Source organism: Crocuta crocuta, unplaced genomic scaffold (assembly GCF_008692635.1).
Source record: "Crocuta crocuta isolate KB4526 unplaced genomic scaffold, BGI_CrCroc_1.0 scaffold1047, whole genome shotgun sequence".
Lineage (NCBI taxonomy): Eukaryota > Metazoa > Chordata > Mammalia > Carnivora > Hyaenidae > Crocuta > Crocuta crocuta.
In genome coordinates, this window is record NW_027531287.1 from 248,690 (window position 1) to 259,768 (window position 11,079).

Here is an 11,079-nt window from a genome sequence, read left to right on the forward strand (position 1 = left end):
GTTCCAGTGACCCAGCTGCTATCAGCAAAGGTACCTTAGTCAACTCACTGGTTCTAAAGGATTGCTATTGTTGCATCCCTCTGGAATTTACGATTGTTTATTTTTCATCAATGAATAATTGATACCTGAGTAAGATCTGTACATTGCATCATTATTAATATCCTGATTGTTATATTATATGACCATAGGGAAAAATGGGTAAAAAAAATACTTGGGATCTTTCTATATCATTTCTTACAACTTAAATGTATCTAATACTATTCCAATAAAGTTTTGAATAAATGAATAAAGTACAACCACATTGACACAAAGAGAAAAACTAGAGTGATGGGCATGTTATTTCCAAAATGTATATTATTTTGTAAATACATAAAAACTATTTTATATTTGTTCATATTATTATAATTTACATTGTATTCTGGACCTCTTAAGGAAGATATACTTTTATTTATTTTTATTTTTCTGGGAATCTTCCAGTACCAAGATGGTTCTTGTGGAATTAAATATATTTTTTGTTTTTAGAACTTTAGACTTTTTTGTTGAAAAGCTTTTTAAATGTTTGTTTATTTATTTAATTTGAGAGAGAGAGCACAAGCAAAGGAGAGACAGAGAGAGAGAGAGAGAGGACACCAAGCAGGCTCTGTGCTGTCAGCGCAGAGCCTGACTCAGGGCTCCATCCCAGGAACTGTGAGATCATGACCTGAACTGAAATCAAGAGTTGGATGCAGGGTGCCTCGGGGGCTCAATTGGTTAAGCATCTGACTTTGGCTCAGTCATGATCTAATGGTTGATCAGTTTGAGTCCTGTGTCAGGCTCTGTGCTGACAGCTCAGAGCCTGGAGCCTGTTTTGGAGTCTATGTCTCTCTCTCTCTTTCTCTTTCTCTTCCCCTTCCCTGCTAACACTCTCTCTCTCTTTCTCTCTCTCTCAAAAGTAAATAAACATTTAAAAAATTTTAAAAAAAGAGTCAGATGCTTAACCCACTGAGCCACCTAGGATCCCCTATGTTGAACAGCTTTTAAGGTACTACTTTTATATTAAGAAGTAAATTATCTTATAATAAGCCATAACTCTTCATATCATCTCAATGATCCCACACTTCACATGACTTAAACTGAACTGAAATTTGCCTGGGCAATTATATGGTCATGTATATTGACACAGACACCTTCATATTTCAATTCATGAATCAAACACATGGTTTAATTTTTTATTCCTTTATCCCTACTACCACATGTAATTTTAAAGTTATTTTACTAAACATTACAGTGAATGTATGGACAGATTATGGACTGTCAATTACAGTTTACCATACCCTTATGTACTGATTTCTATTGAACAACTCTTACAGTACTCTCAAAAAGAACTAATTAATATTTTTGGTTTTACATTTTATCAAAGAACAATTTAACATTGATTAACTTCTTGACTGTCTCTTTCACATCTTTGTTCCTGAGGCTGTAGATCAGTGGGTTCAGCATGGGGATGACCACAGTATAAAAGACAGAAGCCACCTTGACCATGAGCCATGAACTTTTGGAGTTAGGAACACAGTAGAGGAAGAGGATGGTCCCGTGGAAGATTGTGATAGCTGTCAGGTGGGAAGCACACGTGGAGAAGGCCTTGTGGCGCCCCCCAGTGGAAGGCATCTTCATGACAGTGATAAAAATGAAAACATAGGAGGTAAGAATGATCATCAAGCTGCTTATTTCATTGAATTCAAGCTGCTTTATTTTCATCAAGCTGCTAAAATGATCCTCTGGCTAATGTAGGGATCAGAACAAGACACAGAGACGATGGCGGCATGCTCACAGACAAAGTTATTTATGAAACTAGTTCCACAAAAGGATAAGGTCAACAAAAAGTATGTGTATGTTAAGGAGCAGGCTATGCTCCAAGAATATGATGCACCCACCAACAAGGAGCACAGCTTCTGAGACATGACAACTGTGTACAGAAGAGGGTTACAAACTGCCACAAATCGGTCATATGCCATCACTGCCAACATGAACGTTTCCGTCACCACGAATATGCACGCAAAGAAGAATTGCATGATGCATCCTGTGAAGGAGATGGTTCTGTCTTCCACAACCAAGTTTTCTAATAGTTTGGGTGTGACTACTGTAGAGTAACAGAAGTCAACCAAAGATAAATGGCTGAGAAAAAAGTACATGGGGGTATGGAGTTTGGGATTGACCTTGATGATCACAATCATGCCCAGATTTCCTAAAACAGTGACTGTGTAGATGGTTAAGAATAACAGGAACAGGGGCATCTGGAGTTCTGGATATTCTGAGAAGCCCAGCAGAATGAAGGTGACCACACTACTCTGGTTTTCTTGATTCCTGTGGACAAAACATAAAAATTTATTCAGAAAAGTAAATTCCAGAATCTGAAATAGGTAAGAGAAGAAAAGAAATGTTTAGAGGCTCAGTGGGTCTCTTTTAAGAGTGTTGCTAAAAATAGTAGACTTCCTTCCACAGTTACATTTCAAATGTCACTTATGGAACAATTACTCAGTGAATAAGAATTTTGTGTGACTAGAATAATCACATAGTGAAAATGGGAACACCACAAAACAGAGTAGACTTTGCTCTATTTCCAATAATAAAATCAGCATTATCATAGGCAGCTGACTTCATGAGCCACTCTCTTTGCATGAATTTGAGCTTAGTAAAAAATTATAGTTGACCTTTGAACAACAAGGGTTTGAACTGTGCAGGTCCACTGTATGCTATTGTTCCCAATAAATATAAGATAGTACTGTAAAAGTAGTTTCTTATAGTTTTCTTAATAATTCCTTCTCTAGCTTACTTTATGGAAAGAATACAATATTTAATACAAAACACACACATAAATATCAAGCATATAACAGATAACATATCAAATTCTTATTAATTGACTGTATAATTTATCAGGAAGGCTTCCGGTCAACACTATGCTATTAGTAGTTGAGTTCTGGTTCGTCAAAAGTTATATGTGAGTTTTTGACTGCATGGAGGTTTGTGTCTCTAACCCCCATCTTGTTCAAGGTCAACTGTAGTAGCAAGGAATTATATGGTTTCTTCAGTTTCTTATCCTCCCCTCCCCTTAAACTGTGAGAAAATTAACTTATAACTGTTTTATTTTAAGTTTAAATGCTAGCATTCTTGTGAAAATGGTCAATTTAACATTTTCTTGGTTGTCTCATCTAATTTTCAAAGCCCTTGTTACTCCTGGTAATTCAATACTCTCACATTTTGGGGCTGTGCTGTTGAATTGTACAAAACTTACACATTTATGTTGAACTAATTTTGAAAAAAATTAATATTATCCCTCACATCACATTATATCATTCATCAGGATATGTTCACAACCAAATATGTGTTGTGATTTTAGTGATGACAATTAAAACGATATTGAACAAAAATCTCTTCTTTTTCCGGTGTGGTAAATTGTGGAAATTGTGTAGGTGGTACACAATAGAGACTATCAAAATACTGGACAGGGCACATAAATCTCAGGCTGCAGCAAAAAAATACATTCTATCATTTTGGAAGGCAGCTATGCTCACCACTATACCACCAACGCCCGCCACTCATTCTATCATTTTGAACAAAGTTTAAAGCTTTTCCAAGGACGAGTGTCAGGATAAAGACCCATCTCAAACAATACACTATATTTCTTGAAAATTACCTGCTGCCATGAGCCATTTTCTCAATAGCAAAATGAGAATATTAATAATATGAAATTTAAATCACTACAATGGATGTAGATTCTTTGGTAATGAAGTCAAGGCTATAAGACATGGTGCAATGCATAATTGATAATCAGCTTTCTTATTTAATGAAATTTTGAATATTGGGTAGATTCCAAAAGCCTTATACTGTTATGAAAATCAGGCCCAAGTATGGACATCTATCAATGGGTGGGCACGTACAATATAGAAAGTCTTTCCTCCTAAACCCATACAATAGAAACACTATAGAATTTCATTGAGGCACTTCATCTAAGATACATAATTATATTTTCCCATTCTGCTATAAGTTTTCTTAACACGCTATTGCTTTCTCTGCTTCTCACATGTTCATGCCTATGGGAAAGATTGAATTTCAATCCCACAACAGAGCCACTGTGACACTCCCTTATAAAGTCTTAGCACAGCAAAGCTAGATTATGGATATATCCCCCAGGAACATGCCTTCAATTTAAGATATTCCACGCAAGATTGTGAGAATAATTTTCCATGATGACTTTAACCTGACAGCCAGTGACTCCTAAGATTCCAAATACTTTTTACAAGTGAATGCAGGCAATTTACAATGTTCAGCTGGCTTTTCCAAAACTTCTTGGATCTAGAAATTGAATCTCATTACCCCTGACACATTTTTCTTTGGTCATGGTGTGTTTATCGAGATCTGTTACATAATACAGGATCATTTGCACATAGTTTACTTTCCCAATTTATTCCCACCTTTGTATTTTATTTTCCCCCTACTATTATAGACACTGCTCATTGTTTCTTGCCATTTTGCAAGCATTAATGTTTATAACTAACAATTGCCATAGGCTGTATCTTATCATTTAAAAATACGGTTGTTTTTATCACTTTCTTTTTTGGAGATTATAGGAAATGTGAAGACGAGGCCCGTTTTTTATTTATTATTTAAAAAATTTTTAATGTTTTATTTCTTTCTGAGAGAGAGAGAGACAGTGTGAGCAGGAAGGGTCAGAAAGAGAGGGAGATACAGAATCTGAAACAGGCTCCAGGCTCTGAGCTACCTGTCAGCACAGAGCCCAATGCAGAGCTCGAACCTATGAACTGCGAGATCATGACCTGAGCCAAAGTCAGAGGCTTAACCAAATAAGCCACCAAGGAGTCCCTTTTATTATTATTATTCTGTATTTGCTAAATGTTTGTTGCTTTGCTGGCTGGTTCATAAAACCAGGATGAATATCATTTGAAAGAAAGAAGGAGTCAGAATCAATACCACAAGCCCTTCTGCACAGAACTAAGTGGCTTGTGGGTACTTTGTCTTAAACATGTGTTTTTCTCCTGCAGAGATTACTGAAACTCCATTATTTTCCTTATAAAGTAAACCAAAATCAACTCACCTGAATACAGAAGGATTTGCATGAGTCATTTAGGAAGGAATTATTTGCTCAGATGAATGAACTCTAGGACTGTTCCTGCTTAGTATTTAATTAATAGAAACAGATATGAAAGCAATAGTAGAGGTCCACAGTACTTCTACTATTTCATTAAATGTTTCAGATAAGTTACTTGTTTTTCCCGATTTATGAAGACAACTCAGAAATAACAGATCACACTTGAAAACTAAATCCTGGCACCAAACTGTGCCACAAATATATGCCAGTATGACCTTAGGGATGCAGAGACTGGAGAATACCACTGAAGTACTAACTTGCAGTCTAATTACTTAGATTGCAGTTCAGGTAATTAGTTGTAACACGTCCCATGTGATACCTTGGTTGCGTATTATTTTTCTGAAGCCCTGAGGTATTTGCATTATCAACATTAATCTTAAGGAAAATAAACAAGATCCTATATGTCTTCACATTGATGTAAAATACAGAAATGTGTGAGAAAAAGGTGTGCCTGAGTGTCTCAGTCAGTTGAGCATCTGACTTGGGCTAAGGCCATGATCTCATGGTTCATGGGTTCTAGCCCCACATTAGGCTCTGTACTGACAGCTCAGAGCCTAGAGCCTACTTCAGATTCTGTGTCTCCCTCTCTCTGCCCCTCCCCTGCTCACGCTCTGTTTCTGTCTCTCTCTCTCAAATAAAAATAAACATTAAACAAATTTTAAAAAACAAAAAGAAATGTGAGTGAGAAAAAAAATAATCTGTAAGACTGTAGCCTAGTGGGGCACCTGGGTGGCTCAGTCAGTTGAGCACCGACTCTTGATTTACACCATGGTCGTCATCCCAAAGTCGTGGGATGGAGCCCTGCATTGGGTTCCATGCTGAGCATGGAGACTGCTTAAGCTTCTCTCTCTCCCTCTGCACCTCTTCCCCACTTGCACTCTCTTTCACTTTCTCTCTCTCTTTCTCAAATAAAAAGGGAAAAAAGGTAATAGTCTGCAAAGAGTTATTGTAATTCATGTTGAGTTTATATTTTCTATTTTCCTATCAAAGTATACTTATGTTCCTGTGTATGAAAACATAGAGCATTCTAAACTATAGGTTACATTGTCTGTTTTTAGTTAGTTAGTTAGTTAGTTAGTTAGTTAGTTAGCAATACACTGTAAACTTCCTTTTTTATTCACACTTGGTTTTATTAATAGAAGCCAATTTGCTTTAGCCTGTCAATTACAGGTACAGTGTTCTCAGATGTTTACATTTACTATTGAATCTGAAGCAATTTTGGATTGTAGGTTTCCTAAAATGCCAATGTATGGGAAGGATGATATATTCATGAATTTGGTAATTCTATACAACATGCATGAAAGACACAAATCAAAAATACCAGTAGCTAGATGCAGAAAGAGCTTATTTCTTTCTCAATAATGGAAGTTCCAAGTTGCATTCCTGAATGCAGGAATGCCCCTATAGTAATTTAGGGGCTCAGATGTCCTCCAGCCACTGGCTCACCATCAACATGGTGCTTCTGAGGTTATGATTCGCTTTCTTAAGTCTAAAAGAGGCAGTTATAAAACAACTCTGTAAATACATCTTTCAGAAGCTCAATTTTATTGAGCCCAATTTATATAACACATAGGAAAATCAAGGACAAGAGATAGTTAACAGTCTCTGAAGCAATTCATCTGAGGATCTACACATAAAAAATGATATAGATCTATGTTCATCAGGGATCTTCAGCTCTAATTTCCTTGCAGTGTCTTTCTCTAGCCTTGGTATTGGGGTCAAAATGCCAGACTAATAAAATTACTTTGGAAGATTTTCTTCTACTTTTTGGAAGAGTTTAAAAATGATTGGTGTTAATGCTCTTAAAAATGTTTGGTAGACTCCTCAACAAAAAAGTAGCAAACTGAATCCAACAGGACACTGAAAGGGTCATATCAGATGACTTTTCCAGAAATACAAGCGTGGTTCCACATAAGAACAACAACTAACGTACGTACCACATTAAGAACAAAACAATAAAACCACATGATCATCTCAGTCAACACAGAAAAAGCATTTGACAAAATCTAACACTCCTTCATGATGAAAACACTAGAAAACTTTCTCAACTTAATAAAACTTAATAAAAACCATTTCTGAAAAATACACAGGTAGCTTACCAAATGGTGAAAATGATTAAATTTTTTCCACTAAAATGAGGACAAGTGCAAGGATGTAGCTTTAACCACTGTTGGTCATTTTGTACTGAAAGCTCTAACCAGAACAATTAAGCTATAAAATTAAGTAAAATGACATCAAGTCAGAAAGAAGTTAAACTATCTTTATTGTCGCCTCTTTTTTTTTTTAATAAATTTATTTGAGAGAGAGGGAATGATCCAAGGAAGGGCACAGGAGGAGAGAGAGGGAGAATCTTAAGTAGACTCTTTGCTCAGTGTGGAGCCCAAATGCAGGGCTCCATCTCATGACCCTGGGATCATGACTCGAGCCAAAATCAAGAGTCAGATGCTCAACCTACTGAGCCACCCACGCACCTCTTTTACCTACATTATCTGTCATCTATCTCCTAAAGTATTAACAAAAGAATACCAGTACAAATAAACAAATTCAGCAACATTTCATGGCACACAGTAAACATGCAAAGATCAGTGGTGTTTCTGTACAGGAGAAATGAGCAATCCTTAATGGAAATTAAGAAAACTATTCCACGTAAATAACATTCAAAAGAATCAAATACCTAGATATAAACTTACAAAGGAAGTGAAAGTCTTGTACACAAAACGTTGCTGAAACAAATCAAAGAATATCTAAATAAAGGAAAACATAACTGTGCATTCACAGTGAAGGAATCCAGGATACACCATGCTAAAATATGCTTTTTTGATACTAAAAGTTATTTTGAGCTGAAGGCAAGACAAATTCGGGGAAAGCTCTTCATACCCTCTCCCTTTTCTGCCAAAAAGCAGAATATAAATTTTATTTTTACTAGAGACAGACACTTATCAGCCCAACGGAGTCTGCAAACAATCTGAATCCACTACTTGCCTTATTTTTTTTTGTTTCAAGTTTTAATTTAAATTAGAGTTAGTTAACATATAGGGTAATACTGGTTTCAGGAGTAGAATTTAGTGATTCATTACTTGCATACAACACCCAGTGCTCATCACAAGTGCCCTCCTTAATATCCATCACTCATTTAGCCTGTCCCCCTACCCACTTCTCCATCAACCCTCAATTTATTCTCTATTATTAAGAGAGATATGGCTCTGGCTTGCTTCCTTCTCTCTTTTTTCCCTTTCTCTTGTTCATCTGATTTGTTTCTAAATTCTACATATGAGTGAAATCATACGGTATTTGTCCTTCTCTGATTGACTTATTTTGCTGAGCATTATACTTTCTATCTCTATTCACATCTTTGCAAATGGCAAGATTTCGTTATATTTATGGCTGAGTAATATTCCATTGTATGTATATATATCCCACTTCTTCTGTATTCATTCATCAGTCAGTGGACACTTGGGCTCTCTCCATAGTTTGGCTATTGTTGATAAGGCTGCAATAAACATCAGGGTGCATGTGTCTCTTCAAATCAGTACTTTTGTATCCTTTGGGTAAACACCTCGTTGTGCACTTGCTGGGTCATAGGGTAGTTCTATTTTTAACTTTTTGAGAAAATTCCGTACTATTTTCTAGAATGGCTGCACCAGTTTGCATTCTGACCAACAGTGGAACAGGCTTCGTTTTCTCCACATGTTCACTATGACCTTCCCACTGTTTGCTACCTTTGGAAGCCTACAACTGTTTTCATTTGTCCTATCATTTTATTTTTTTTTTAATTTTTAATGTTTTCAAATTTATTTTTAAGAAAGAGAGAGGCAGAGAGACAGAACATGAACGGGGGGAGGGCAGAGAGAGAGGGAGACACAGAATCCAAAGCAGGTCCAGGGTCTGAGCTGTCAGCACAGAGCCTGACGTGGGGCCCGAACTCGTGAACCCCAAGATCATGACCTGAGCTGAAGTCACACACTTAACTGACTGAGCCACCCAGGCACCCCTGTCCTGTCATTTCTTTGTACACTCATTGTTCTTTGTTGAAGATGCTATCTAAGCTGCAGTTCTAAGCTATCTCTGAGTTATCTTATGTTTAAGCTTCTCTCATGTGATGTGCACTGCACACATTAATTAACTCTGTGTTTATCTCTTGTTAACCTCTTTTGTTAAAAAGGACCAGCTGAAAATTTAAGATGGGTAGAGAAGTTTTGTCCCTCCTACAATAACTTGGAAGACTTAATGTTGTTAAGGTGGACATACTCCCACAGGTTATATACAATTTCAATGCAATCTCTACCAAAACTGCAAAAGTAATTTTGTGGAAGTGGAAACCGATTTTTAAATTCATATGGAATTACAAGGAGTCCAAACAGCTAAAACAATCTTGGAAAAGAACAAATTTGGGGGACTCATGATTCCCGATTTCAAAACTTACTCCAAAGATACAAGGCATAGAATTAAGAATCTGGAAGTAAACCCATGTACCTATGAACCATTGATTTTCAACAGCATCCCAAGAACATTCAATGGAGAAAGGAGTTTTTTTCCATAAGTGATGGCAAGGACAACTAGATATTCACATGTAAAATAATGAGTTTGGACATCTACTTTGTTTTGTTTTATTTTTTATGTTTTATTTTATATTTGAGAAAGACAGACAGACAGACACAGCTGAGCAAAGGAGGCACAGAGAGACAGAGACAGAATTCAACACAGGCTCCAGGCTCTGAGCTGTCAGCACAGAGCCCGATGTGGGACTCAAACCCATGAGTAGTAAGATCATGACCTGAGCCAAAGTTGGACACTTAACTGACTAAGACACCCAGGTGCCACTGGACATCTACTTTATACCATATATAGCAGTTAACTCAAGATTGAATGATGGAGACCTGCTCCAGCTGATCCAGGGGTCCCTGAAGGATGGACAGTGTCAGCGAGACAGAGTGAGAGAGCCACGAGAATCTTTCTGGTCGCCAGGCAGGCATCTCTGTCCTGTCGGTTTGGGTGTCTTTATTTATAGCTCAAACATTAACATGGCATCATAAAATGGAATTTTTACAATGGATAGTTCTCTGTGATAAGATGTTTTGGAAAATGTACAGAAACAGGTTTTACAGAAGTATTCTTGCAGGACTACTCCATTTATAGTGAGGTTGAATAACTAAGAAAATATCAGAGTGTCCTTAGTGAAAAACAGGATAACATACACATTTTAATAATGCTAAGATTAAGTCATAGGTTAAGTTGTAGATACTCTTATCCTTCCTCATCACAGCTGCCAGTGTAAGGGAAGCTGTTTGTGGAATGTAGGCCGTAGGGAAGAGACTGCTATACATCATCAGTTAGCAAAGGTATATGTAGTAACTTATGTTTTGCCCTTATCTGTTCCTTCTCTCTAAGTTAGGCTCTTTGTCTTCAGGCAAGACTTAATTGTCCAGCCATATTCCTTATGGCACTGGAGAGCCAACTGTACCTTAGAATAGCCTCTTCGAGTGCATTTACCTTAGTGTCTAGTTTTTTTGTCTATGATTTCTTGAATAGCTAGGGCATGAGAAACATTTTTGGTTAGTTGATGTACATGTTGAGCTGTATGAACCTCTTGGATTAACGCCAATGGTAGAAACAGAATTGCACAATCTTTTATGAGTAAGGGTCATTAACCTGTTTAGAGCTCAAGGGAAAGTATGGAGGAAAACAGGATCTGCCGGAGACACGATGCCTGTTCCCATAATCAAAAGAAGGAGTTCCTACAATAAGTTACTTCACAAGGTGCAATCATCATACTGGGGCCAGAATAAGGGGACAAGTCACTCCCGACACCAATCAACAAAGTAACTTGGGGGTCGATACTCAAGCAGAAATAATTGAGTGGGGGTGGATATCAGTCATCTCCTGATGGCAAGAGACCATGCAAACTTGCTTTAACTTCACAAGTAGTTTTCTCA

The 11,079-nt window shown here is 37.1% G+C and overlaps 1 pseudogene; it reads right to left on the reverse strand.

The window, feature by feature from the left end:
- Positions 1–1,383: 1,383 nt before the first annotated feature.
- LOC144237779 (olfactory receptor 5D13-like) lies at positions 1,384–5,121 on the reverse strand (annotated as a pseudogene).
- Positions 5,122–11,079: the final 5,958 nt, after the last annotated feature.